The sequence below is a fragment of the Lutra lutra genome, chromosome 15 (genome assembly GCF_902655055.1).
Source record: "Lutra lutra chromosome 15, mLutLut1.2, whole genome shotgun sequence".
NCBI lineage: Eukaryota > Metazoa > Chordata > Mammalia > Carnivora > Mustelidae > Lutra > Lutra lutra.
The window spans coordinates 31,447,396-31,471,167 of record NC_062292.1 but is presented as its reverse complement, the minus strand read 5'-3'; the positions used below and the strand labels follow the sequence as shown (position 1 = coordinate 31,471,167).

The following is a 23,772-nucleotide window of genomic DNA, read 5'->3' as shown; positions in this document are numbered from 1 at the left end:
CCCAGCCCTGAAAACTGTACAAAATGACTGCTTTCAAACTTGGGGTAATATTATACTTTTATCTGGGCACTTCCGTTTAAAAATTTCCTTTTTTAAAATTAATTAATTAATTTATTTGACAGAGAGAGACACAGTGAGAGAGGGAACACAAGCAGGGGGAGTGAGAGAGGAAGCGGGCTTCTCGCCGAGCAGGGAGCCCAATGCAGGACTCAGTCCCAGGACCCAAGTGTCCTAAAGATTTCCATTTAAAAGAACACACAAAAAACTTCTATTTTATTTATTTCCAAAAATGTTAACTTTTGAGGAACAGTTGTGGGTCCAAGGACACTCACAGGAACCCAGGTCTGGCCGCTCTCATTGGGCGCTGGAGGTAAGAGCTGCACCCCGCCTCCGGAAGCTGAGCTTTCTCTGCACAGAAAGAATGTTCTCTGCCTCTGTAAACAGATCTCCTTGGAAGCCTGAGAAGAAAAAGCAGGAAAGTTTGTCTTTCTCTTTCATCTGTGAATAAACAGGAAGATAAAGGTAAAATGGTCCAAAGCATTTCTTCATTTTTGTTAATTAAAAAAAAAAAAAAAACTACATTTCACATCATGACTAAGGGTTTTATGTTTGTTTTAAAGGTTTTATTTATTTGACAGAAAGAGAGCACACACAAGCAGGGGGAGCAGTAGGCGCCCTGCTCTTGTTTGTTTTGAGATTTAGATTCCACATACAAGTGAAATCGTATGGTATTTGTCCTTCTCTGATAGACTTATGTCACTTAATATAGCACCCTCTAGCTCCATCCACATCATTACAAATGGCAAGGTCTCATTCCCAATTCAATGGCTATGCAATATTCCATTATCAGTCTATACCACATCGCTATCTGTTCCTCTTACTACTGTAAAAAATGCTGCAATAAATACAGGGTGCACACAGCTTTCCGAATTGTTTCTGTTTTCTTTGGGTAAATACCCAGTAGTAGAATTACTGGATTATATGGTATTTCTGTTTTTACCTTTGTGAGGACCCTCCATATTATTTCCCACAGCGCTGTCCTGATCCCATTCCCAGAAAAACACGAGGGTTCCTGTACCCCCACATCTTCCTTGGTATTTCTTCAGCCTTAATGATTTTAATATTTTAAACATATGCTTGTTTTTTTAAAAATAAGTAGGAAGGGGGGCGCCTGGGTGGCTCATTGGGTGAAGCATCTGCCTGCAGCTCAGGTCATCATCTGAGAGTCCTGGGATTGAGTCCCGCATTGGGCTCCCTGCTCAATGGGGAGCCTGCTTCTCCTTCTGCCTGCCGCTCCCCCTGTTCCTACTCTTTCTCTCTCTCTCTCTCTCTGTCTGTGTCAAATAAATAAATAAAATCTTTAAAAAATATATGTAGGACTGATTTTCCTTGCAGGCTCATTCTTTCACCTCTACTTTCCAATATGATCTGTGTCAGACTTCCCTGTGACATAGTCAAGTCTGAAAAGGAGAAACTTCACAGATGACAAGAGGTACTTCCAGGCTGCGTCCTCTGTGTGTCCATCGAGGAAAAGCTGCTAGCGTTTCCACTGCTGGACCTTTTTCATTTTGCATGTTAGTGACATAAACACACTGACCGGGGATTTGGAGCAGCTTGGACAGCTAGCTCCCTGCTCATCTCACTGTCGACCGTCCTCTTGGTAAGCAGCTCCTTTGCTCTGCCCCTGCAGCACCTGCCTTTCTTCATCTACCACTTCACTATTCTCTGCATTTGACTTTTCTTAGCAAGAGGCATAGATTCAATGTGCATTTTTCAGATCTTCCAGATGGAAGGACGACCCCTTGTATGAAACATGAGTGCACCTGAGCTCTCCCGTCTGTGAACTCTCACGAAACTCATTACCTTGAGAACCAGCATTCAGTCCATCCTACGTATTTACACATCTTTTTAGTATAAAAATTGAAAAAAGTAGTACAATGAAATGACAACACTGGTGTCCAGTTCGGGTTTGCCATTTGCATCCAACCAACTATGTTAACACACAGCACGGAACTTTCCTAGCTTCTCTTGGAGTCATAGAGCCAGAAGTCACCCCAGCCCAAAGTCTCAGCTCCTCTCACCTAGCGACGGTGGTGCAGGAGGCCTTGAGTGATGGGCCGGTCCCCTTGCCCTTTTCCAAATTGCTCTTCTGTGATCAATTCATTTGCTTGCGCATTTCTCAAACACATGCCAGGCACTGAAGTCATCGGTCTTGGTACATTTCCTGCCTTCCAGGATGTATGAGTTCCTATGAGGAGAGACAAGAAACAATGGCATGAGGAGGCATACATGGTGGTTATTGGCCCTTCAGAGACATGAAGGCTTCCGTTGGCCTGGAGGACCAGAGCTGCTTCCCCTGTTGAAGGATGCTGGGGGATTGCACAGAGAGAGTCGTAGCTGGGAGGGCCTGGAAGGTGGATGGCATGTGTCATGGAAGAAGAGGCAGAAGAATGTTCCATGTATAGAGAAAAGCACATGAAAAGACACTCAATAAAAAAAGACAGGGGAGACAGCAATGTTCAAGGTCCCACTCACAGAACTTTCTTGAAAGAACATAGGTTTTGTCAGAGAGGTGAGGAGATGCATAATCATGGGGAGAAGTGGAAAGGGAAAAGGTGGAGGATGAGTCTAGAAAGACAGCTGGAGGTTCTGAGTAGGAAAACCCGTACCTGCTAAAGGAGTGCATTTTATCCCCAAAGCGGCAAGAAGCCAACCAGTGTTTGCTTGTGTGACAAGAATGACCACCACTTACATCTCGGTGTCAGTGTGCAGGCGTAGTCCTCAGTACTCCACCCGCTTTAACTTACTTCAACCTGGTACCAGTTTTATCTGGTGGGTACTGTTATCGTCCCCATTTTAGATGATAAAGCCAGTGCACAAAGAGGGTGACCAAGTTAACTAAGGCTACACAGTCAGTAAGGGATAAAGCTGGTATTTCAACTAAATAAGGGAGATTTGGAAAAACACCCGACAACAACCTGTAGTATGGCCCGAGCAAGTGGCCAGAAGTCCAGTCTAGAGGCCATGACAGCAATCCAAAAAAAGGAATTTATGTGGAGGCAGTAGTCGGGATGGAAAAGTGCATCAGAGTCAAACAGTCTCTCATCCGCTTGTTACAGGATCCAAAGCAGTCTAAGTTCTGCAGGATGATTTCGTCATAGACTGGAGCTCTAATAAAGAATGTGGGTGGGAGAGCATCATGTCTGTTCCATGCTCACTGCACGCGGGGCCAGGCAGCCCTGCTCCATGGTCAGGGTACCATGGGCTTCATTTCTATTACAACCCAATTTCCTTTCGGGAATACAGTCCAGCATTTAAAACAGGGGTGTTTTCCTTAGTGCATGAGTATTCCCAGAGGGATGTTCTTTTCTATTTTCAGAGCAAATGAAACTAAGCTGTCAGCGTCTGGCTGGGGCTCCCTGTTGGTAAGTGGCCCATGTTTTGGCAGACTTTTGGTGGGCACTGGGCCAAACGCTAATGATTTCAGTAAATAATTTTAACCTAAACACTCTCTCCTTGCTTCAGAGCCTCCATGGACTAATGACCGTGTGCATGAGGACTGACTCTTCCCGACTGTGTTTGCCATGTGTGTCCTCCCGTTCTGCACAAATTCCCTCTGCAAGGCAGGTGGGGGCTTGGGCACGGGTTGCCCTACTCTGACAAGGCAAACCAAGGCAGTTTTCTGAATCTGTAATGACAAAGTTGGGGCTGGATGTCATGCCTCCAGTCCCTGGTCTCAATTTACTTAGCTGCTGAGTAGAGAGGATATTTGTGCCTTATTTGTTCAGCAAACCTTGATCAAGAACAGTCAATGGCTGGGTTCTGTGCTGGGTACTTGGAATCAGAGCCCAATAAAACACAGCCTGTGACTTCAGGGATGTCTATTCTAGCTTCCTCATCTGTCAAGCTCCATGCAGGAATAAGTCACCCGAAAGAAGACAATCTGTGTAGGGAATTGCTTACCCGGGTGATGGACATCACCTGGGGAGGGAGGCAGGGAGCATCCTGTCTACGGGGCTGGGAGACTCCCACCCTCCAGGGACCTGATGAGGCTAGGGGCTGGTCCCCACAGTCATTCCCAAGGCAAAGGATCAGCCCAGCTGATGCCAATAGAGAGCAGAAGTAATGTCCCACTCCTGACCCCATGGTAACCTCCCAGGGGCAGTGGGTAAAGGGAAGAGTCCACAGGGTTGGGAGAAAGGGCAGACAGAAATGCAGGCAAATCAGTCATTCTGGAAGGGTGTCTAGTCTGAGCCTGAGCTGGAACCAAAACACGTGTGAGCACACTGAAAGCTTCAGAGCCGGACATCAGAATTCAATTTTCCTACTCCTGCCTCAGGGCCTTTGCCCAGGCTGTTCTGGCTTGGAACTTTTCCCCAAATGTGCCCTCTATTCATTTTTTTCAAGTCTCTGCTCCAGTATCACTTCTTGATGATTGTAATTGACTCCCTCCCCACCACTGCCCCTGTCTTTCAAAGTGCCCTACTTTTTCCTAAAATATTTATCATGTTGTAAGATAAACATGTTAAGTTATAACAAATGAACATTTATCATCATGTAAATAAATAACTATGTTAAATTGTAACATATTTAACATATTTATTGCTACACTGTTTATTTTTGAGCCCCACCCCCTCCAGCCACAGGCCTTTAGAATGCAAACTGCTCATGGTAGGGATTGTTTTGTCTTGTTTCCTGATGAGCTGAGCAGGGCTGATGCTGTCTGGATAACTGCTGAATGAACAGAAGACTGAGAGCATGTTTAGTTGATAAGAAGGTTGTTGGCAAAAGGCTAATATTTAAAAAGGACGGATAGGAAAGCCCTGTGTCTGTCTAGATACTATTGGTCATACTCCACATAGAGAGGAGCCGCAGGTGTTTACAGACAATGCTTGCAAGATGTCTCAGGTGACAAAGTGAGACAAAGGCCAGGAAGAGGACAGGGGCCTCCGCATGGAGGCCCAAGGGCTGGGGGCTTGGGCGACTGACACAGGTCCCCAGCCCAGGGAGGGCACAGGCAGATCTCCAGGCCATGAGTGGGCACACGCAGGTTCCTGGCCCGGGAAGGGTGCCTGCTCTCCCAGTCTTTGTTGGAGTGAATAGTAAAGACAGTGCAGAGAGTAAAGAGGGTGCAGAGAGCGAGGTTGGCATTGTAAATGTCTCAATGTTCCTTCTTCCAGAAATTTCTCCAACATTTTCTAGGCTGTACTCCTCTAATATGAAAATTCTACTTGACTGCCATGAGCCCCCCCCCAAAAAAAAAGAATAAAAGATACAGAACATGACTTAAGGAAAAAAAAAAAACACTACAGAAAAGTCAGTACCATGAAGCAACCAGTCCAGCTTAAAAGCACTTGCCCACCAAGTTCTCGGGTAAAATCCTAGACTCTAGAACTCTGCCTCCACCTTAAGTTACTGCTTTACAACCACGTGGAAATCAGATCTCTTGGATTCAGGCTTCCACACTTTCCAGAGTTCTCAACAGTACCCTTCACAGATCTGTTGACTTGCTTCTGTTTTTTATTATGAAATGTTAAGGGAAGTGTACGAGGGTGGATTGTTGTGAGACCGTCTAATGCCCTATGCATATTTTGCAAGAGGAAAAGAGTCCAATGTTATACTTAAGGAATCTTGCTTATGTACAACAGGGTTGCCAGAGCTCACAAATAAAATTAGAGGATGCTCAGATTCGAAATTCACATAAAGAATAAGTAAATACTTTCTTATGATAAGTTTGCCCCATGCAATCTTTGGGACATACTTATATGCAGGCAGTCCAGGTGTGATGACCCAGAAGGGGCTCCACAGAATTAGCCAGGAGGGTCCTTGGCTTTACACGGTCTAGAAAGTTTGGAAGTAAGTTTGTATCATTGAGACTCAGAGCTGAAAAATCATTCTATTATTTAGCTAGTGGTAAAATTTCCAAGTCGGGAGTAGAGCTGCGTGTCTACTTTTGTTACCAAACTGTGTAGTGCAACCTTTATTCATGAGGAAAGGCTTGCTCTACCAGCCCCGCTGGGGTGAAGCAGGTGAAGCTTTGACTGGTAGGAGCATTGCTGCTTAGCTGTGAAGCCGCTGGGAGGAAAACATAATGAGGCTTGAGCTCTGATCAGATGTGTAGGATGTTTGTTGCTTTTGCAGAAAGACAAGCACGGATTGGCTTTTACAGTTATCAGCTCGTATAAAAGTCCTTCAGAACACACCCACCCTAACTTTCCAGTTAATGAGAACCATGCCAAGTTTCTCTATGGTGTTTTACAGGCGGTGTTTCAACGAGTATAGGTCTTAAAGAGGTTTGAAGTAGAAATACCTGATTATTATACAAGGTGTCCCTGTGGAAATCACAGGTTTCATTTGAATTCCATAGGAGACAAGAGGTGAGTAAGGCCCTATTTTATTTCTATTTATAAATGTTTACTCGCAGAGGCTATAGATCTGTGTTGAACATATTTTTATGGGATATAAAACCTATAAACCTAAACCAAAATCAGATTTAGGGGAGCTAGGAAATAGAGAGTTACTGTTTCATGGGTCTGAAGTTTCAGTTTGGGAAGAAGAGAAAGTTCTAGAGATGGATGGGGACAGCTGCCACACAACATTATGATGTACAATGTCTAGTGTATGCATTTGAGCGTGGCCAAAATAGTAAATTTTGTGTTTTATATCTTTCACCACAATAAAACAAATTAGACCAAAATATCGAAGGTTGTGTTTTTAAATGTGCCAATCAATTGGGGACATTTCTGGGGCAGTTCCCCAGGCTCCTCTTTTATGAAGAAAATGCCACCTTAAATGTCATGAGTCAACTTTCACTTTAAGCGGTATTATTGAATCACAATAGATTGAGATCCTCATAAAAAAATACCTTGCTTTTAGGACCCTGCAGCCCAGTTGGGAATTATCAACTGGAGAACATTGGCTGACCTTATCAGTCCATATATAATTTTAATTAATATGATTTTACAGTATTCCCAGGAACATGCTGTTCTGATTGCCTCTAACTACAGAGGAGTTTATTTTGCAACAAATTACCAGTAACTGTGTGCAAAGGGACGAAGGCTCAGCTGTGGACCGAAGTGCTGCTGAGGATGGTGATGTTGGTTGATCTTTATGAATACAAATAAGAAAAACACCCATGTGTGCATGAGACAGAATATAGAAAGTGTAAATACACTCTTTAAACTAACCTTACTAGCTCTATTAATGAACCCATTCATCTGTCTGAGCCAGTTGGTGAGTCCTGAGATTTTTTCTTAAAACATTCTCTCCAGTAGGAGAAGAGTAAATGAAACAAGATGGGATTGGGAGGGAGACAAACCATAAGTGACTCTTAATCTCACAAAACAAACTGAGGGTTGATGGGGGGAGGGGGTTGGGAGAGGGCGTGGGGTTATGGATATTGGGGAGGGTATGTGCTATGGTTGTGAAGTGTGTAAACCTGGCGATTCGCATACCTATACCCCTGGGGATAAAAATATATGTTTATAAAGCTGTAAAAAAAAAAAAAAAAAAGAAAGAAAGAAAGAAAGAAAGGATGAATACCCAAGTTTTGTAGCAACATGGACGGGACTGGAAGAGATTATGCTAAGTGAAATAAGTCAAGCAGAGAGAGTCAATTATCATATGGTTTCACTTATTTGTGGAGCATAACAAATAGCATGGAGGACAAGGGGAGATGGAGAGGGGAGTTGAGGGAAATTGGAAGGGGAGGTGAACCATGAGAGACTATGGACTCTGAAAAACGATCTGGGAATTTTGAAGGGGTGGGGGGTGGGAGGTTGGGGCACCAGGTGGTGGGTATTGTGGAGGGCACAGATGGCATGGAGCACTGGGTGTGGTGCAAAAATAATGAATACTGTTATGCTGAAAAAAATAAAAAAATTAAAAAAAAAAAAAAAAAAAAAAAAAAAAAACATTCTCTCCAGGTTCTGAGTAAGCTGTTTGCCACCATCACTGACAATGAAATGGAAGTCATGATTTTGCAGTCTGGCTGATGCCCGAGGCCAGGATGTTCAGCTGCACACTTGGGGACTTTGCAGCAGGGTCCGGGGCGGGTATTGCACTCCCCCCTCCCTACCAGAAAATCAGGTCACAGACTAGGAGGGAGGAGATTTGAAACAGTCCTGTCTCTGGGACGGTTGAACTATTTGACCTTGGGAAAACCGCTCCGTCCGAGTGGACTTTCCTTCTCCCCTCTGCATAATGACTTTGGAATACGTGGTTTCCCTGTCTCCCTCCCATGCACCCTGTGATACTGAGGCAGTTTTCCTGAAGCGACCAGGCAGCAGTGGAGGTGTGCAAATCTTCCTCCTGTTTTTGGCCTAGGAGGACAAGCTGGCTTCAGAGCTCTGGTGAGAAGAGTGGGTTGCTGTAGGGTGAGCAGGCAATCTGTGCCTTGTGAATTGCTGTCTTGTTTCAGTGTTGGGAATAGAAATCTACTAAAACCAACCCAAGAAAAATGGGGACTTTATTGGAAAGACACAGAATTTTATTTAGTTTTTAAAAGATTTTTTAAAATTTATTTTGGAGGGGAAGCAGCAGAGGGAGAATCTCTAGCAGACTCCCCACTAAGTGCAAAGCCTGACAAGGGGCTCCATCTTGGGACCCTGAGATCATGACCTGAGCCGAAATCACAGTGAGCCCCCCAGGTATCCCAGAAGGACACAGAATTTTAATACAATTTGAGGACAGGAAGTGTAGCAGGACACCACAAGGGACTAGAAATCAAAACCTGGCAGGTGGGGACTAAGATGAACACCTCTTAGGTAATGCTGTTTTCTCTCTTCCCTCCAGTTTTCCCCCTTTCGCTCCACCTGCCTCGGACATCTTGCTCATGCCTAAGCCAATTCTAGGTTCACATGACCTTTTAAGCTCAACAAGAGAGTCCAACTACAGCTCCAATTATGACCCAGATCTGCGATGAAACTCTCAAGCTATTTGGTGTTGTGGTGGATTTGCCGCAGTTTGCTGTGGCAAGGACTATGGACCCATTCAGCAGAGGCTCTGAGAGCGGATAGTCTTCAACAAGGGTGTGCTGTGGGTGCCTGCAAGCAGAAGCCTTCTCTGGCTAGTCAAGCAACAAAATGTCTGGAAGTACACAGGGGTATCTCCTGCAATCAAAGGAGACATGGCAGGTCCTGGGTCCTCTGCAAAGGGTTATCTTTCTTTACGGCACTGCCCTTTATGTGACTGCTCTAAGGGCTATCTTCTGTGTTTTCCTATGCCATGTTTTAAATTCCTGGGGGTGGGGGAAGAGTCTAAGTGGCCTGATTTAAGATGTGTCCATCTCTGGATTAATCTGTTTTACAGGGGATGACAGTAGGACAAACTGTCCCACTTTTCCTAGCACTATCCCAGTTTAAGCACCACAATTCCAGTGTCCTGGGATCCCCCTCAATCCTGGGTAAACCAAGACGTTTGGTTGCCCTAGAAGAGGGTCAACTGTATATGCATATATGGCTCTTTAAGGGATTGCCCTGTGTGTTAGGGCTCTCTACCACATGATTGGGTTATTTCATACGCCACCACAAATGGACTGCTCGCCTCCCCAAGGTGGGGAAACCCCAAGCTGTACCCTTCTACTCCATCCAGAGCAGATGTTGTGGCCTTGAGGTACAGACTCTGTACGACCTCCATTCTCCTGTTCTTCTGTAACAATCCTATCTGTTATTTCACAACATACCTTGCTACTACCAAAAGGAAAAGAAAAACTTTTGTCATGCTTTTTCTTTCTAAAACGGAAAAGCGGGGCCTGGTGTACAAGAAGGTACTTATTAAACACTAGTAGCAAGCAAGAAAATAACTACATGGAGCCAACAATCCTCATTACTGTAGCGGGTACTTAAGTTTCATCTTTCTCAGCCCATTCTGTGCTTCCCTGCGGCTATAGCTGCCATCTCACTCGGTGGGGGTGACATGCCCACCGCCTTCCCCAATGCGCCCCGTGCCCCCCACCTGCAGACCCCGGGCTCCCCGTCGCAGTCTCCCGCACCCCACCCTCGGCTCCGCCACGCGGCCGGGCTGTGTCCGGCGCCCCTCTCCCCGGCATGCACTCCCGCCTCGGCCGGCCTTCAGCTCGTAGCCGGCTCCCGTCACCCCCAGCCCCGGCGCCCGCTCCCGGCCAGTCCGCGGACGTGTGGTGACGTCCCGCCAGGCTCAGGTGCTCCGCGGGCCAGGACGCACGCCTTCTGACTCGACCGCGGCGTACCGAGCTAGTGCCGGGGGATGGGCGGCCGCCAGAGATCCCCTGTCTCTCCTACCCGGCGCCTCCAGGCCGGGGCGGGACTTCCGGTCCCGCCCGCGGACGCCTTCCGGTGGGAGGCGGAAGCCGGCTCCGGGTAGGCATCCGAGCTGGCGCGTTCCCGGCTCTCGTCTCCTCAGTGGAGGTGTCTCGGCCCCGTCGCCGCCGCTGCTACCCCGCGCTGCGGGACGGGGAGACCGGGTAGGGACGCGGCGGTTGGACACCGGCCGGAGGGCGCGCCGGGGCCCGGGGCTTGAGGGAGGCGAGCATGGTCGGGGGCCGCGGGCGCGGGTGACCCCGAGGACAGGCGTGAGGGGGAGCCCGGGGCGGGGACCGCGGGCGACCCTGGGCAGGGGGTGCGTCCCGGAGGGCGGGAGCCGGGAGGACGCGGACCGCGGGGCGGCGTACGGAGGTGGCGGCCAGGGTCAGCCGTCGTCCGGGGGTCGCAGGCGGGAAGGTGCGGACTCAGAGGGTAGGGCAGGTGGCCGGCCGCCCGCTGCTGGACGCCGAGCTCGTGGGACCCGCTTGCCAGGTGGTGCCGGCTACCGGGGCGTGTGTGTGCTCACCCAGTGCGGGTCTCCGGAGGAGAGCTCGCATTCCCTGGGAAACGTGGTTTCTCCACTGGCTGCGGTCGCTCGTGCCGCTGGCTTTGTCAGAGCCGTCAGGTCATGCACTACCTGTAGTCGTCTGCCCCGCGGTGGGGCTGGGACCTCCATCCCCTGACGGCGCCAGCTTGGCGCCCCCGAGACCCGTGGTCCTGCTGGGCGGTCTTCCCTGAGTGGGCAGCGGTCTGGGTTAGCTTCTGAATGTGCTTCACAACGGCAGTGGGACTCGCTCGGCTTCTGCTTCACCGACGCGCTTCCACCCCGTTACCTATTGCTTCCTGCTCGGTTTAACCAGAAAGCGCAACTTTACAGAGCCCTGCAGCCGATTTCGACTAGTTCCTGAGAATTTACTTACCTTTCATTTCTACTGCGTTGCAGTTGACAGCGTGTTAACAAATACTAATGACCCCAGATCTGTCGTCATGTACACATTAAACACATTCAGTTTTCCTTAGTGTCCAGTGAAGTGTATGGGCTTGTTGTAACCTTGCCGGAGGTAATCATTATTAATTTCAGCTATTGTCTGCGTTATATATAAGCTTTATTGGCTGCAATGAATTTGTGCTTCCCAATCTATATCATGTAATGTCTCCCGTAAGTGTAATTATGGAGACAGCTGGCTGTGAGCCTCGGGGGTACAAACTGGGCAGGGTAGCAAGGGACAGCCATCCCACTGTGGTTGGTGGAGGGTGAGATTTGATGAGCCCTTGCCTGTTGCAGGTGTTTGCTATTTCAAGTATTAAACTTTTTTATTTTGCAAATTACTGTATTGGTACAGGGAATTTTTGGATCTGATTTGGTGGTCTGACTTGCACTAATTAAATAAACCAGAATATTTTATATTTATTGGTGCCTTACTGTCTTGCTAGCTTATAAATTCCTCCCACAACCCCAGTTTTATGGAGGTATAACTGACAAATAAAAATTTTATCTATTTAAGGTGTACAGTATGATAATGCATATACATTGTGAAATGATTGCCACAATCAAACTGATGACAGATCATCACCACACATACTTAATCATCTTTTTTGGGGGTGTGTGTGTGGGGGGAAAACAGTTAAAATCTACTCTGTTCCAGATTTCAGATTACAGTATTAGTAACATGCATAAACTCTTGATGGACTTGAAAGTCTGTGCTTGAGTGACATAGTTATGGTTTCCTTATATTTAGGGACATGATTGGAAAGCCATGCTTAGGAATAAACAATGCTTTAACATGTAATTGAGCATATTGAATAATTTCTCAAATTAGAAAATGAAAAGACACTGGTCTTTATAGTTATTGAATTAACCATTGTGTACATTTACATACATATATATTAATTTAATCTCATTTCTTGAAATTAGATAATCTTTTTCTGACAAGGCTTGTCCTCAATTTTCCATAAAATCTTGGTTTAAAAAATGTGTTCTTTCCCTTTTCCCTTGACTTTTGGGAGGTAAAGCACTTGAGAAAGTGTGCAGATCTTAAGACTTTAGTTTGGGTAGAGGAAAGGCTTGTTTTTGAAACACAAGAGCTCGCCTTCCATGGCAAGTTTCTATATGTGCTGCCGAAGCGAGCACGGCAAGTTTCTAGTTATATGTCTGAATGATATATTTGAAATTTGATTGGTCTATGTTCTGGATAATCTTTGGAATTTTTGTTCTTTTCCTAATTGAGTAAATTATTAAGCTTTTATGGATAAATCTATGTGTTATTCTGTAGGATTTAGATACACTTTACAGTTAACCAATAGTGGAAATTTTTTATGAGGGTACAGCAAATTACTAGTTATTCTTATGGATTTATTATTTCTTTTTGTTTCTGCTATGGCAAAATACATATCTGTACTTTGGGAGAACTACCAAAACACTGATAGCCCAAAGTCTGTTTTTGTATACATCTATTTACACAGTCTGTTGTTTGCCATCATCACCTGTTTGTAATATATGAAGTAGTTTGCTATGTTGTTTTTTGGTTCTGTGCTCTCTTATTGTCAATTTTAAAATTATATAGTCCATTCTCAGTTATCTGTACCCCCTAGTTAGAAAGGCCTTTTCTGCCACTTGATGGAATCAGGAGTATTTGTTACTGCTGAGGAATACTGCTTTTGGACAAGGAGATTCCAAGGAGAGTGTTGATTTTCTGCTAACTTACCAGCCAGCTGCCTTGTCTGTAATGTAACCATGGCCCTTAGCAAGGTTGGCCAAAGCATAGTCAACCCCTTCTTTTAGAAGGACTTCTGTCTTTTTTTTCTGCAAAGTTAGACCTTTTCTCTCAGTGACTAATTGAGTATTAGTAACCTGGCCCCAGTGTGACTTGGGGGATCAGAGCGGCCAAAAGGGCTGCAGTCCTGTTGGTACAGTCTTGTTCATTCTCCCGAGTCTGATCCCATAAATCTTGGCAAATTTTCAACCCTCCAGACACTTAGTTATGTCTATGAGCCATTTGTTTACTTTATTATTGTTTAAAAAATAGTTTTAATGCTAAATCATAATAGGTTGGGTTATATAAATGGACTCAGTTTTGCTTAGAGTGAGGCATCACATTAAATTATACACGAACTTTCCTATTAAAGTGATACAGTTAGAGATATTCTAGAACATACACTGATTGCCATTAGTCTTTGCTCTTTTACTACTTTTCTTTGTTGGTTTGCTTTAATTTGAGATCCTAATGAAAAGAAAACTCAAATAAAAGATGTGGGGGAAGCAACCATTACTGTTGACGTGTTAGGTGATGGTGGGAGCGGTCTCTGGTGGTTGGGAGTATCTTAGCCCTGACATTGTTTAGAATTGCCGGTGCTTGGTGATAATAAGAGCAGAAAGACTTAGGTGGCTTTATCATCATTTTAAAGTACCCTACAATGAGTCCTTTATTGCCTGCAGGGGGCAGAAAGAGGGATCCCTCCTACTTCTCTCACCTCCATGAGAATGACCTGGCAGAAGCTCTTGAAGTCACAAGTTTACGTGGTAATTAGGAATCATGGAAAGGCTTGAAGGAAGGGTTGAAATGTGAATAAAAAAATAAATATCGAGGTTTATTTTAGCTTTGGTGTTTATTTTCAATATCTTGAAGAAGAAAGCGAGGAGATTGATGAGAAGGCCAGGCAGTATATTTGAACAGATTTGTCTTAATTAAAGTGGAGGAGGTAGGGCAGATTCTAGGAAGTGATGCATTATCAAGTTCTAGACTTTATCATAAGAGCTAACTACTATGCAGATAAGGACTATCAGAGTCAAGACCTAATATTTTAAACTTAAGTGGTGACTCTTCCACAGTGATTGAATAGAGTTGCAAAAATAAAAATAGTACAAGGAATCACCTGTATACCTTTTATTTGGATTCATCTATTAACGTTTTACCCCATTTACCCCATTTGCTTTATCACTTAAGAACAAGAACACTTTTTTTTTTTTTTAAGTAAACTCTACCCCCAACATGAGCTTAAACTCATGACCCTGAAATCAGGAGTCACGTGCTTTTCTGACCAAACCAACCAGGTCCCCCCAGTAGAAGGCTCATGTAAAATATACTTCTGAATAGAACTGCTAACTTTATGTTTCTTTCCTAACAAATAGTTAATTGATTGGCTCTAATTCACCCAATGCTAGTGCTAGAAAGTATGTTGGTAGACAATCTGACGTGCCTCACTGAAGGGTGGTGAATGTTGACCAGTCCACGACCAGTACGCTTTGATTTCTAGACTTCTGTAGCCTCTTCCAAGGTCTTATCATCCTGAACTGGGGTTATAATTCCTATGTCTGTTGCTTTGTGGCTTATACATTTTCATTTGATCTCAAAACAAGCACGTAAATGTTCTACCTTGGATATACCTGTTCTTGCTTATATTCATTCAAGTCTGCCTCTTTTTTTTTTTTTTTAAGATTTATTTTATTTAATTGAGAGAGAGCATGCATGGGGGAAGGAGCAGAGGGAGAGAATCTTCAACCAGACTCCCTGCTGAGCAAGGAGCTGCTGCCTACTTGATCTCAGGACCCTGAGATCATGACCTGAGGCAAAACCAAGAGGATTTTGGCTCAATCAAACCAAGACACTCAACTGACTGAGACACCTGGGTGCCCCAAAACTGCCTCCTCTTAATCTCTAGTCCTTGGTTATTGAAAACAGCTGAACAGTATCCTTTTTAAGGACATTTAGCCTATCTTGTAATAAATACCTTGTTAATCCCTCAGGTAAGACTGTTTTTATACCTTTAGGATTTGTACCTAAAAATATTCTTTCTATGTCTTTAGTCTGTTCACAGGACCTTATATTGGTTGGTTTCAAGATCCCAGGTTTTTCATATCCTTTTTAAAGTGCGATGAGCAGAGCTTGAAGAGTCTAAGTAAAATAATGAATCACTGATCATTTATGTATAAGTTATTTATAGAGTGCTTCTCTTATCTAGTCATTTGGTCCTTAGGGCAGGACAGGTAGTATCCCATGTCAGAGATGGAAACCATGAGCTGTAGAAAGATTCAGTCACTTACCCGATATCCTCTGGAATGAGGCTGTGTTCGATGTAGGATGCAACTCCTGGTCTTCTGACCCCAAATCCATATATCCTTTATCCTGAGTCACCTGTTCTACTGCATCTCACTTTTAGGTCCTTCTGTATCACATATTCTTGGATGTATTTTAAAATCCCTTTGGCTTTCTTATTCTCCCTTTTCACCAACTGAACTTGGTGTTAAGGGAAGAAAGCACTGACTCTACTTAATCTTTTCTTCTGCACTTAATATCATTTCAGGATTAGAGTAGATGGTAGTAGTCATTAAATCCAGTCTTCTACCTAATTTGGATATTTTCATGACCCTTCCCTTCCTGGGATTTATGGGAAGGGATTTTTTTTATGGCCCTTGCAGGAAAACTTAGAGTAACAAGGTGTTCACCTCTTCCTAATCAGCCTTGGTTCATTGTTGGGAGGCTCCCTTATAAGATTATTTTTTTACTTATAACAGATCCAAATTACCTGTTGTGGTTCTTATCTATTTGTTTTAGTTATATCATCCAGAGCAACATAGGTCTATTTTCTCTTTGTAATGTAAAATTTTGTCACGTATTTAAGGATAAATGTGTCTTCTCAGGTTAAATAATGCCACTACCTAGATCTCTTACCATCCTGATCATACTATTCTAGCTGCACTAGGTTGGCTGTATCTTAAAAATATGGCTTCCATGGGCGCCTGGGTGGCTCAGTGGGTTAAGCCGCTGCCTTCGGCTCAGGTCATGATCTCGGAGTCCTGGGATCGAGTCCCGCATCGGGCTCTCTGCTCAGCAGGGAGCCTGCTTCCTCCTGTCTCTCTGCCTGCCTCTCTGCCTGCTTGTGATCTCTCTCTGTCAAATAAATAAAATCTTTAAAAAAAAAAAATATGGCGTCCATAATTGTCTGCACTATTTTAGACATCAGATTAAGGCAGCAAATGGCGGGACCATTACTTACTGTAAGGTTCTATTACTGCATGTTCAATATTATTGAAGTCCAAAATTACATTAACATTTAAGAAGACACATCTTGCTCTTATATTAAGCATTTAGTAAGTCAAAGCCCCCCAAATTTTCATGGGAAATCTGTTAGTCTGGCCCCTGCACCTGTGCAACTATTTTTTTAACTGAACCACAGGACTTTACATTTATTCCTGTTAAATTTGATCCTGCCTGGGTCTCAGAGGTTCAGCATTTGAGCCTGTAGTGATCTATTTTGGTCTCAGTTTTCTTACTTGCTTATCCTTTTAAGCTTTGTCTTTTACATTTATAATACTTAGCTCTTCAGACTTTTGTGGAGACAGGGCTGGCTTTGGATTGATGATAGCTACATAGCTCATGCTTCTCATCGGGAGCATGGTTTTCTGTCCACATATGTTTCTGGTGGGATACTCCCCACTCAGACAGGACGCAGGATGACTTAATGGTGCAGAAGTGAGCTGTGCCCAGGGCTGCTGCGTGTCTTGCACTCCTAACCTCGGTCCACCTTCAGTGGCCCTCGGTGCCTTCAGTGCCCCTCAGCCATTCTCAAAACCAAACTTTGACAAAGCCCCATAGGTTTTAAAATTAAACCGTATTATGTTTCAGCCTTATAAAATCAGAGGAAGCCAGTTTCTCTTCAGAGTGTGTATGCAGAACTTTTTTTAGATTAGGGACAACAAATATGTGCTAACATCATGATTCTGATTCATTCTTGAACACTGTTAAAAATGTGAGGCAGAGTCCACCCTCGGTATTAAAGAATACTGTGATTTATTCTGTCTGCTGTAGGTTGAAGGAGGAATGGCTGCAAAGGACGCCTACCACGTACTCCCATTGTTGATACAGTTCAGTGCATCTTGACCCACTGGGTGCCAACACCTCCACCCCAGGGGATTTGGAAATCTGTGGGAAAGTATTTGTTTATCACAGTGAGGGGTGTATGTGTGTGTAGTTAGCATTTAGTATTTGGGAATCAGGGGTGCCAAATGACCCACAGTGCTTTGGGCAGTCCTACCCAACAAGAAAATATCCCATCCTAAAATCTCAGTGTCCCTCATGGAGAAACACTGTCTAGCTTGGAGAAGAGTCTGATTATGGGAACTGTCCTGTCACTGGGACTTAAACAGAGACCAGATACCTATTTGTCAGGGATGTAATTATAGGCATTTTGGCATCAAGTGGGATATTGTACCATGTGATCTCCAGGGTCTTTTCCAGCTGGGTGATTTCCTGAGTATATGGCAGGGGTCAGCAAAGTACACCCTCCCACCCCCCCACCCCGCCCCGCACTCCGCTAACAATGGCCTGTGTTAGTAGATAAAGTTGTGTTGGACCACAGCTATGCTCATCCATTTATGGATTGTCTTTGACTGCTTTGGGGCGACACCAGCAGAGGTATGAGTGGTGGCCATAGAGACTTTATGGCCTGCAAGGCCTAAACACTACTGGCCTCTTTACAGAACAAGTTTCTAGTTATCATGTATCATAATGTTTTTTGAATGGCACCAGTGTGTGAACTGATGTCACTAAGTGTGTGATTTAGATCCTTAGTAGTTTTGTGTGTAGTGATTCAGAAATCTTTTTCTGTGTCACTGTTGAAGATTCACCAGTTGATGGATCAACAATAAAAATTAGAGCTGGATAATACTCAGCTTGATTTTGCAAAAGTCACCAAGTAGGGCAAGGTCTACATCTATATGGTATGGTTCCTCAGTGTTTGAGATTGGGCTGATGGTTGACTTTCCCCACAGTGATGTTACACTAACGGGTAGTGAGGAAATACTTTCAAAGCCCTGACAGTGAGAAAAAAAAGTAGACTCTCACAGTCTTCGGAAATCAGTTTTGGAGCTTAAAAATTCCATGTAGGAAATATCACTGTTCTTTTCCCTCCTATGTGTTTTAGTAAAGAAAAGCACAGTGATGGCGGTATTGCTAGTTTGTTGGCGTTGTGGAGGAAGTACTAACTTAAAAATAACCTTCTGAGCACTTATTTAAAATACTTTAACATTTAAAAAATGCTTTTATATTTTAAAGAAGAGGTTACAAGAAACAGACATCTGTTAACCCTTATTTAAAAAAGAGGGGGCACCTGGATGGCTCAGTCATTAAGTGTCTGCGTTCTGCTTTGGTCATGATCCCAGGGTCCTGGTATCGAGCTCCATATTGGGCTCTGTGCTCAGCGGGGAGCCTGCTTCTCCCTTTTCTATTCCCCCTGCTTGTTTTCCCTCTCTTCCTGTGTCTCTCTCTGTTAAATAAATAAAAGCCTTAAAAAACAAACAAACAATAACAAAAACAAAAAGGAAAAAAAAATACCAGTCTGCGTCTGAGTATGTTGGTGTCTTGGGCTCCCCAGAGAAACAGAGCCAGTAATATGTGTGTGCGTGTGTGTGTGTGTGTTTCAAAAGAGATTTATTTGGGGGCGCCTGGGTGGCTCAGTGGGTTAGGCCTCTGCCTTCGGCTCCGGTCATGATCTCGGGGTTCTGGGATCGAGCCCCACATCGGGCTCTCTGCTCAGTGGGGAGCCTGCTTCCTCCTCTCCCTCTCTCTGCCTGCCTCTCTGCCTCCTTATGATCTCTGTCTGTCAAATAAAAAATAATATCTTAAAAAAGTAAAATGCTTAAAAAAAAAAAAAAGACAGATTTATTTAAAGGAATTGGCTCATGAAGTTGTAGGGATTAATAAGTCCAGAATTTGTAGGGCAGGCTGACAGGCTGGAACGTCAGGCAAGCATTGATGCTGTCAGGCTTGAGGCAGATATTCATTCTCTGGGAAACCTCAGTTTTTGTTCTTAAGCCTACAGCTAAGTAGATGAGTCCTACCCACACAATTGTGGGTAATCTCCTTTATATAAAGTCAGCTTCTTGAAGAAATACTAACCACATCTACAAAATACCTTCCAACCAGGTTGACCATAAGACCAACCTTCACAGTTCTTGAAACATGTTTGGTATGTTAAAATACTGAGTAGTAGGGGCGCCTGGGTGGCTCAGTGGGTTAAGCCTCTGCCTTCGGCTCAGGTCATGATCTCGGGGTCCCGGGATCGAGCCCCGCATCGGGCTCTCTGCTTGTCAGGGAGCCTGCTTCCCCATCTCTCTCTCTGCCTGTCTCTCTGCCTACTTGTGATCTCTGTCTGTCAAATAAATAAATAAAAAATATTTAAAAAAAATACTGGGTAGTGAGTACTGATGAGGATAATGTCTGTATTCATAGATCAGTAGCTTCCAAGGGATTACCTGGGTCTTCATTCATGTGTCAAATAAAGAATAGAAAATGGACAATTAAATCAACCTTGTCACCCTTTGAAATGTAAAAGTTCTGTTTTTCATGGTTTTTATATATTGTGTATTAATTTTTAAAATTTGGAGTACCTTGAATAATTTAAGAATTTTATAACCTTTTTTTTTTTATAAGTTGTTACTAGCCTTTTTGCATAAAAAATTCTTAAGCGGTGGGAATTAGTTTTGAGCTTATTTCGTCAAATTCTCCTCATTTGTGGTTGAGAAACCAGTCCCAGGAAGGTGGATGATTTTGTTCAGGTAACACAGTGAATCAAAGAACCATCATTAGAAGCCGGATCTGATTTCCAATCCAGTATGGTTCTGCTATGAGAGTGATTACAGAGAAGTAAAGGGCTTTTCTGAAGAGAGGGTGATTTTGAGTCCTTACTTAAGGGATTGAGTATGAATTGATAGTCCAGAGAATGGAAATGATATTCAGGCCACTTAGTGACACTGGGGGGAGGGTGGGCAGAGAGAAGTGGGTGTGACCCATGGTGTGCACAGGTGGACAGCATATCTGCTTAGGGCCACATTAACATGGGCTACCCCTGGGACCTGGAGAGATTTCACAGCGAAGTACAAGCTAGCCATCAGATGATTCCCAGGGGGATATTCCAGAGGATCTCAAGTCGGGGAGAATGTGTGGTTCGGAAGAAGTTGCTTGAGAGAGCTTTCTTTCCTGAGGAGGTTAGTAGAGAAATAGGAGCTGTTGGAACTCAAGTGTTGTCTGAGAAGCACAGGGTGGAGTTTGGAAATCCTTCCAAAAGGGAATTGTAAGGGTTCTGTGGGGCATCGTGAAAACATTGTAGGAAGTAAATGGGTCCTTTAGAAGGTTGCGGGGGTTTAGGCATCGTCCACGTTTACTTCCTTACCTGCAAAATAAGCATATTAATACCCACTGCACATAGCCAGTAGAGGGAGTAAAGGAGATGATATACGCCATGCACTCATTTGCATAATGCCTGGCTCGTAGTACTAAAAATGATAGCGTTTATATACTGTATCCTGGCTGCTGGCTGAGAGTCTTGATCAGAAGCTGTCACTAGAGATCCTTTTTCTTTCTCCCCTTCGCTTATGCTCACTCCAGCTACTTCGTGCCAGCCCACAGCTGTTCAATGTGGTTTCTTACTTCAGCTTTAATATCTCCAGGCAGGGGCACATCTCTGACCATAGACAGTGCTACTTCATCTCTGTGGTCAATAGGCCTGGTCCTTCTGAATAAGCTCTGCCCTTTTTTGGGGGGTTGTATTTCAATTGCAGATTTCATCTCCTCAAATTGAAACAGTATACTTAACTATGGCATTATTTCCAATTTTATTACGGGTTTTTTTTTTTTTTTTTTTTTTTTTTTTTTTGCCTTTTGGACTATAACTAGGAAGATACAGTTGGAAAGGGGAGTGAAGGTGCAGGATTTTGAAGCAACTTCTCCCTTTCCTCTTCAAAGGGTTATTTCCTTCAGGTTTTGAGTAGAAAACAAAATGTAGTATTTCAGTGGATACCTTCTCCAAAGAGGACTGCCTTAAAAAGACATTTTCTCCAATAATTGCATCTTAAGATATAAAACCATTTATGGATGTAGACTCGGCAGTAGTCTAACAGATTTTTTCAGTGTATGGGATCAAATTTGAGATGACTAGACATGAGGCTCCGACTGTACAATGTGATTATTTCTGAACCAGACCCTGGAGCCGTTTCCCTCGTGTTCAGAACAGAGTAACCTGGAGTGTTTAGTTTCATTCTAAGGAGCCTTGCTGGTACTTGGACATCTGTCGAGTATGGGTCTCTCTGGAACCCTTAAGGCTCTTTCGTTCCCTGCTCTGCTGTATCACCCATTTCTCTCTCCCTCTAGTACCTTAACCTCTCCTCCCAGTGAAATTTTCCTTAATTATTTGATTATGTTAATTCAGAGGAAGGTGTGGATGACCAATAGACCTGCTCCTAAGGTACACTATTTAAATTGTATATGTATTTTAAAGTGAAATTTGTAGAACCAAACAAAAACCTGTCAGTCTAGAGTGTTAGTATATGGTTTAATATATAGAGATTGCTTGTTTACCTGGTCTCTTCAGACTTACTTTTTGGACTCCCATTTTCTGAAGAACATGTTTCTTCCCTAGAGGAGTTAAGAAGAGGAGAAATGATAATGGGGAGAGGTAGGACCTTTCTCAACTTGACATATCAGTGTAGCCGCTTCATGACTTTCTTCCTTCTTCAGGTCCTTCCTCCGTAATCTCATTACATTTTTTTGTTGTTGTTGTTTAAATACTCTTCTTATGAAATATAACTCACTTCTTAATTGTAGGTTCCTGTCTTCCACCTTGCCATAAGTTAAGTGCTCCTAATTTATGGTATTGAGTTACAGGTTCTCCTGTGAAGCTTATGATTCACTTGTTCTTTTTAGGACAGTAATAATAAGTTCTGTTAATATGATGAATTTTTTCCACCCAAAAGTGTTAGTCACCACTACATGTGTTCCTCTTCTTGAAAATGTCTCTAATAACACTGGCTTCTATTTATTGATCATATGCTACATACTGGGCACTGCACAGGGCATTTACGAGACATTGTATTCAGCCCTCGCAATAACCTTATTTAAGGTAGATATTTATATTTCCCTTTTATGGTGAGGAAACCAAAGTTTGGAGAGATCAAGTAATATGTCTAAATTTATAACACAGACAGTGGAACTAAAATTTTAAAGCCCATCTGCTTTTGATTGTACACCGTTTTCCGCTGTGTTTCAAAAGAGCCTTAAATTTGGCGTCTACCCTCGGGTACTTCCTAGAGAGTATAAGCAGCATGTTGCTTCTAGAATTGTTTTTAATATCCACGCACTCACAGTGGTGTTCCACTGTAAACTTGTATGAGATGCAATCAGGGTATTATGGATAAATGTTTCTTTCAAGGATGATACCAAAATGTAGCTTAAAGTAGTTCAGTAAATGCTTACAAAATATTTGGTGCACGTGGATAAAAACAATGACACAAAGAGAGGTGGCAGTTAAAGTAGAGGGCTGATCACAGAAGAATGAATTTCTTTTGGAATGTGAAGCAGGAACTTTCTCGTATTACAGCCCGTTGCAGGGCAGGGCTGGAATTTGAGCTGTGACAACACTGCCCAGACTCTCTCGTTTTCCTGCTTTACAACCACATGTTAGCGCCAGCTGAAAAGGATAATGGGGCGTAATGATGAATGCATTTCCATTTGCTGCAAAGAGAATTTTAGACATTCTCGATCTTTTTAAACTGAGACAAAAAGGCTGCTTAGAAATGAAGAGTGAATTAGGGGCTACGGGTAAGTGGTTCTTAGATTCCTGCTCTAGGAGTTGGTGCAGGTGATACTGATGGTGGTAGCTGCCAGTTCACAGTTGGGTCTCAAATAGTTTTGGCCCCAGCGGTGGTGTAAGAATTCAGTTTTTCTTCAGTCTTTTCTTTTCATCCCCGAGTTGTAGGTTTTGGGCATAAGTGTTACTTTCCCTGAGACTGCTAAGGTTTTCTTAGGCTGTCAATGTCAAACACAAACCAGACTTCTAGAATTATCTGCTATGGGTACTTGTTCCTGTGGAACACGAGAGAACTCAGCTGTTGTGAAGAGCCTCCCTTAGTTCCTGCTGGCCCCCAGCTGCCCAGGCTGTGAGGCTGGCATATCGGAGTGCTGTGATCATAGCATACTTTGTATGGTTCTTGATTCTTTTTGACTTTATCGGGGTTTTTTATGGTTGCCCCCTCAAGGTCACTGCAGCAGTGTATTGTAGAAAATTTTCATTAGTCCCTCAAATACTGTGACTTGATTATTAGTGATCAGTTCTTTGGGCTTGAGTGAGCAGATTAGTCTCCACTGTGATGCCTTAATAATTTTTAATGATTTAATATGTGGCTGCTTGGCATTGGATAAGTTACTGTGTTTGCGGAATGCCATATGGTGGGCATTTGCATTATTTCCTGTCAGGGAGTGACAAAAATATAATTTATTTAGCCACTGCTTGAGGTGCTGTTTGACACTTCTGGTAGTGTGGCGTTGTAAAATAATATTGGAAACAGGATAATAATTCCATGGCTAGCTCATAGTTATGAAATATTTACCGTGTGATTATTATGCTGAGGGCTTTTACATCTATCATATCTAATTTAATCTTTACTGCAGTCCTGTGAAGGGCTGTTGTGCCTGCCTCCCAGATGGAGTCTGGACTATATGGA

At 43.7% G+C, this 23,772-nt stretch overlaps 1 protein-coding gene and 1 long non-coding RNA gene across 12 annotated transcripts in view; one reads left to right on the top strand and one right to left on the bottom strand.

Moving 5' to 3' along the window:
• Positions 1 to 262: 262 nt before the first annotated feature.
• On the bottom strand, positions 263 to 2,243 carry LOC125085432 (uncharacterized). The gene is made up of 2 exons (XR_007122924.1): positions 2,082 to 2,243; positions 263 to 458 (listed from the first exon to the last, which is right to left on the bottom strand). It is a non-coding gene; the product is annotated as an uncharacterized LOC125085432 (long non-coding RNA).
• An 8,072-nt stretch (positions 2,244 to 10,315) lies between these two features.
• The window catches only part of DISP1 (dispatched RND transporter family member 1), a 182,519-nt gene continuing 169,062 nt past the window's right edge, over positions 10,316 to 23,772 (top strand). For 10 of the 11 annotated variants that reach the window (XM_047703718.1, XM_047703711.1, XM_047703702.1 and 7 more), the window contains exon 1: positions 10,324 to 10,441. The gene's annotated coding sequence lies outside the window, so the exon portion shown is untranslated. Of the gene's footprint in view, positions 10,442 to 23,772 lie in introns of all 11 variants that reach the window. The other variant, XM_047703698.1, reaches the window with a different exon arrangement.